The 6,050-nt window shown below is 35.2% G+C and overlaps 1 pseudogene; it reads right to left on the bottom strand.

The window, feature by feature from the left end:
* Nucleotides 1-2,312: 2,312 nt before the first annotated feature.
* Nucleotides 2,313-4,649, bottom strand: LOC126727725 (uncharacterized; annotated as a pseudogene).
* Between the last annotated feature and the right edge of the window lie 1,401 nt (nucleotides 4,650-6,050).

Here is a 6,050-nt window from a genome sequence, read left to right as displayed (position 1 = left end):
CGATTATATTTCTAATAAAATTTGATTAATTATGTATATTTTGATGATAAAAAATGTGTTTATTTTTAAATGCATCCATATATATACATGGGTTATAAACTAATTATATTTATATCGCTAGAACAAATAAATACAACTTTTTTATTTTTTTTGTGCATTATTATGAAGTGAAGCAACCATTAATATTTATTATAAAAAAAATAAAAAAATAAAAAAATAAAAAAAAAACACACACACACACAAGTAATAGACAGGTAAGTGGATTACGTTGATCTGACCAATATTTCTCAAGGTGCAATCTTTATTTCATGCTCACATATCTCTCTGGCCAAGGAATAATAAATCTTTATTTTTGACATACCTTTCTCTTGTTCTAGGTTCTTGCCTAACATATGCACTTCTTTGAAGGTACACTAAATCGACAAAAATGGTGTAATTGCTATGAGAAGTAGTCATCATCACCAAGTTGGTACGCTAAAAACATGTAAACTACAAAATAGTTTGAGAATTCGAAGTTGGCCATTTCAAAGGCAATACTAGAGACAGTGGATGATTTTTTTGTCCATGAAAAACAACCCTTTATTAATTTATTTGAACCATGTTATTTTCTTCTTCATTTTCTTTGTAACTGGATTGTCAAATGTTCTATGTTTTATGTGGCAATAGGAGGTTATTGGAGACCAGAAAATTTCATATTGGAAAGAATGTTAGGCTTGATTGATGGAGAAAGCTGAGCAACAACATCGATAATGACACCCAAACCATGCACAAAGATGTGCCAATAATTTATTTTGAATTTTTTTGTTGCTGGTAATGTTCCCCTGAAATGGTTTGCAAAAGACAAAGGGTATACAAGTGAGTTTACTGTGCACATGAAATGCATAACTAGTAATTATCGTTAAGAGTGATGATTCAAAGAAAAACATAAGGGTTAGTGCTAAATTTTTCATTTCAAGTAGTTCTTAAATCCCAATGCAAAAAAATCTAGCAAGTTATATCACCTTCTTTTTTTTTCTCCACTCCAGCTTTCATATGTCATGAATCGAGGTGAAATCCCCTCCAAGTTCTAGTCAATTGTGAGTGTAGCGTTAATTGATTTTGTGTGTTTAATTTATTTCAGTTTTTACTTTTTATCCATATCTCAGGTCAGCCGCGTATGAATAAAAATTGAAAGAAATTAGAGAATTTGAATGGGAAGAAATCATTTTCTAAATAAATCATCTTGTCTTTGAAAGTTGTTTTTAGCATCCTATGATATAAAAATGATATTGCAAGATGTTTTCTGGTGCAATTATGGCACATTTAGTGTGGGGAATTCATAGAAGAAGGTAATGTATGGTTTTCTCTTCTTTTGTTTTTAATCTTTTTTAGATATTTCAAAAATACTTATAGGTTCTGACAAAAAAGTTGTTAAAAAAATAAGCATTGGCAAGTAAGAGGTGGCTGGCATCTGCAATGTGGATAAGATTTGTGTCCCTAGAATTTGAATGAGTTCTCATAATAAATTTGTTTAAATGTGAGATCTTGGGTGGAGGCACCCAATTTTTATTATTATTATTAATTTTTTTTTTTTTGGTAAATAAGGAGTATATCATTGATAATATTACTACTATGAACAAGTCGAGGAGTCACTATATATAGCAATACAATCCATGTTTAAAATAGGAGGAACATAATTTGGATCCATAGATAAGAAAAAAAAAAAGACCAGATTGATATTAGGGAGATCTTTACATTAGGGACGGCAATAAGATGGGGTAAGGTCTAATTAGGGGTGCCGCCCATCTTCGCTCCATTCCCCTCTTCGAGACGGAGAAAACGTGAGGGGTGGTGCAAATTTGGGGCTAGTTGGATATATTTTACTAATCTAAATGAGACTGATGAGATAAAGATGAAATATAAAGGAAATTTTTTAATATATATTAAATAAAATATGTATATACACATCGAGTCGGTACAGGCACAACAAGCAAAACCTGTCCCCGTGCCGTCACCTCTTAGGGGCAAAATGGGGCAAAGACAAGTCAAGCAAAGCTGAGTTTTTTTTTTTTTTTTCATCCCTAAATACTCTTTCTTTCTTATGCATGGAAGATTGAACTATATAATTATCCAAGTATTTTTTTTCTTTTTTTCTGAGAAATGAATTTTCCAGTTATAATTCTCATTTGCTTATTAGGCCATTTACCAAAGATACTTGTTATTAAAAGTATGCAAGAGTTGGGTTGGGGTTATTTTTATTTCAATCAAACTTCCATGGGTATAAATTTCTACCCCAACCCGTGATAACTCTTAAAACCAACCCAGCCTAACTTTTAAACATGGCCCAATTTCCATATATAAACATGGCCCCAACATATGGCTCCTGCAAGCATGCCAACTTTGTAAGGGTGTGCATCAAACCTGCTTGGAATCGCTGGCATATGCGGGCTAGTGAATATTGTTCTCTTTTTAGTTGAGGAGATAACATCAACTCCTCTCTTCCTATTGCCGATGAAAATGTAAGAATCATCCCAACCCCATATTGCTCTGCTCTCACCAAAAAGATATGTTTAATTAATGTCAATCTTATTGAAATAATTGCACGGTATTATATTCATTTGTCCACAATAATTGGTCATACCTATAATGACATCATAACACAATTACTTTCCAACTTATGCTAATCACATTGTACCTTTTTCTGATTTTTTTTTTTTTTTTTGAAAGAGTGGCGTTATTTAAGTGGCGTTTTTTTGAAACGATGTGTTTCTTTGGCTGGACAACTGCCACCCTGATGGAGGGATTGTATGTGATGCTCGGAGCACATTAATGGCAGAGATTCTAGTGTTCTCTCTTATGGTCATTGGTGCTGATTCAAGTTAAAAGTGCTTCAGGTAAACCTGGAAGAGGAGGGGTTCTGTAGAATGGACAGGACTGTTACTAAATCTGGTATCTTCAATTGTGCAGAAATCTGGTATCAGATCAAAGCATCCAATTGTTAATTGGCAGATGGTCTGGCATTCTTCTACTACCGCAAGGCATTCATTCATCTCGTGGTTGGCTCTTAGAAATAAATAGACTACCCATGACAAACTTAAATTGTTTGGTATCAAGGTGACATCTTGCGTGTATTTCATTGAGGGTATAGAGAAAGCAGGGGTCGCTTGAATTTAAAGTGCTCTTTTCCTATGAAAGTGGCATCAGATTGAGATGTTATGTATGATTAGATTGAGGAGGCAGTGTTGGTCTAAAATCCAACAATGGGGTGTCTAGGTTTTGAAGGGGAAGGGTCTCAAATCTGTGATCAAGAGCATCTGCTGTATATCACATGTGACTGCAAAGAAACGAGAATGTTTAATGGTCTCATCAAGCTTGAGGAGAGCATAATTCAAGCAATCAAGTGGGATGTGAAATCTAGACTTGGTTGCTGCAGGAGGTTTAAAGACTCTGCAGAACAGAATCCTCTGCAATCACAGGGCTATCCCTTGCTCGGTGTTAACTGGTGGAAAGAACTAATTGTTCAGGGGTCCGGGTTCTTGGTTAGACCACTGTAAATTTTATTGTTTTTTGTTTGAGTTGGTTTCAAAATTAATATCCAAGGTCTAATATCATTCAAGAGATTCGTTTTTTTGGTTTCAGAACCATTTCTAAAGGAAAAAATAAAACATTTTAAACGCTATTATTTTTATTTTGATGACAAGATGGCAGCAATTTCTTCGTTAATTAAGTGCTCAAGCAAAATTTAGAGACCAGCAAAAGGTTGTTATTAAGGAACAATAACAAACTTGTGTAGCAAATGATTGTCATATTCGCCATAGAACATCAAGAAAATGGTCCAACAAAAGAGAGACATATTAGCATTTGATAATCTGGCAAAAATTCATACCTGAAAAAAGTAATCCGTGAGTTTATCTGATTATCAAGCTCAATCATTGAAATGTGCTCAAAATTAACTCCAGTCACTATACCCACCGTGTTGTCCACGCTACATGAAGACAATTGAAAATTAATTCCTAGAATTCAGGTCATATATAGATCTGTTCAAACTAGACCCACATTAGATTCCATACCCTAACTCTAAACAAGATAACTAACATAAATTAATTAGTGGCTAGAATTTGCAATTAGGGGAAAAACAAAAACAAAAACAAGAATTTGAATGTAAATATACCTAAAAACAGGAAACTAGTTAGTAGCTAGAAATCCCTATAATCTCGCAACAACTATAAAATAAAGGGATCGATTTGAAGTCTTGAAATCTGGCTTTTTCAGCAAGTAGCTTATAAGGTAAAATTATATAAAGAAGCATAGATTATAATCTCTAAAGTGTACTTAATTTCTAACAGGCTGTAAGATATTCAATCTGAAAATCAAAGGTTTAATACAACACTACATACCTTGTTGTTGCAAGGGAGCTTCCGGAGGGTGAGAAGTAAGCAGAGTGCACAGCCCTATTGTGACTAAATTCCTTTAGAGGTTTGGGTTGATCTCAAATCCCATATGCAAGCGGTTCCATCAGAGGAACTAATAGCCATGATGTTAAAGTTTTCGGAATTAAAGTCTATTGAGTTAATTGTCCTTTCATGCAAATTCCAATAGGAAGATTGTTTAATGTTAAAGTTGTAATAAGACAATACAATACAGTCTTGGGTGTATCTCAATGGCTTCATACAGGTCTCTTTTTTTGGACAACGAATGGAACCTTTCTAAAGTAGAGTCCTTTGAACTCACCTCTAGTTAGTAAAACCTACGGGCAACTAACCCCACCCGTCAGAACCAATTGTCGGGGGAATCAAAGAGCATTCAGTCCTGACAATAATTTCCTAAATCAATAGACATTTAAGGTCCAAATGCAAACTAAATGTGCATGCGGTTCATAATTTTAACAACTAGTTGACATGCCAACACTAAAATTTCTAGGCAACCAATTACAAACAATAGATAAAAATTTATGTACTATACAACCAATCTTTCAATCAAACCAAATCATTACCTTTGAAAAGGAATGTTGATGCATTGAAATTCCTGAAATGGCAGAAAGATGCGGGCGATACAAATAAATCCTTTCCCCTTCCCCTTCATCCACACTAGAATTAAAATCCCAAAACCCAACATTCCCAATCTCGTTCCCGACCACAATCGTTGTCACATTGCTACAAGGCAAAAACCTCAAATTCGTTATGCCCCCTATTCTTCCCCGGCACAAATTGCCTAATATACTCCGGTTTCCAACTCAAAGAACCCAATTCCAAACCACTCCCACTTTCACACACACCCTTTATGGAATTCCCATCACCAAATTCCTCATGGGGTTCTTTGAAATTCTTTCGATTAGTTCTTTACCGAACCTGGCTCCACTATAAGCATCACTCATACTAATAGGCCCCAAGTGTGCAAGGGACATTATATTGATTATTGAGATTGGGGTGTGAGAATTCTGGTCTCATTCCCTAAGTACGCAACGACCTTTGGGTTTTGGGTATTGGGTTTATCTTCCTCCGGACTCAAATTCCAAAAAGCTGCTCTGAAGCAAATGCGAATGGGAATTAGAGAAGAATGTGTTCTTACTTGGAAAATAAAAAATAAAAACCCGAAACGGTATTGCTTTTTGAGAAAAACGACATGACGTGCAAAACATTAATGCAATTGCAAACGGGTATGTCGTTTTATTGCGTGCAAAAGCAAATTTTCCTAGTCTATATCAATATAACTATTATATTATACTAACTCGTTACACGCATTTTGCGACTCTTTTTATTTCCAAATATAATATTCAATTGGTAGTGTAACAACCCAAGAAAAAGCGCTAGCCACATCTGCGCTATACCTCAAAAGGACTAGTCACAATTGAGCCTCCTTGCAGTTGTTAATAAAGCCCAGTTCAACCTAGTAATACCCGATGTGGGACTCATCACACACCCCACACACATCACACAATCAATCAAATTGGGGCATCACAATCTCCCCCACTTAAATCCCTAACGTCCTCGTTAGGGCCACTTTGTGGGCTAGTGTCTCTGAGCCCACACGGGATTACTGGGACGACTCTGATACCATATGTAACAACCCAA

The sequence above is a fragment of the Quercus robur genome, chromosome 5 (genome assembly GCF_932294415.1).
Source record: "Quercus robur chromosome 5, dhQueRobu3.1, whole genome shotgun sequence".
NCBI classification, from domain to species: domain Eukaryota; kingdom Viridiplantae; phylum Streptophyta; class Magnoliopsida; order Fagales; family Fagaceae; genus Quercus; species Quercus robur.
Note: the sequence above shows the minus strand (reverse complement) of the source record. Positions and strands in the feature narration are given on the sequence as shown.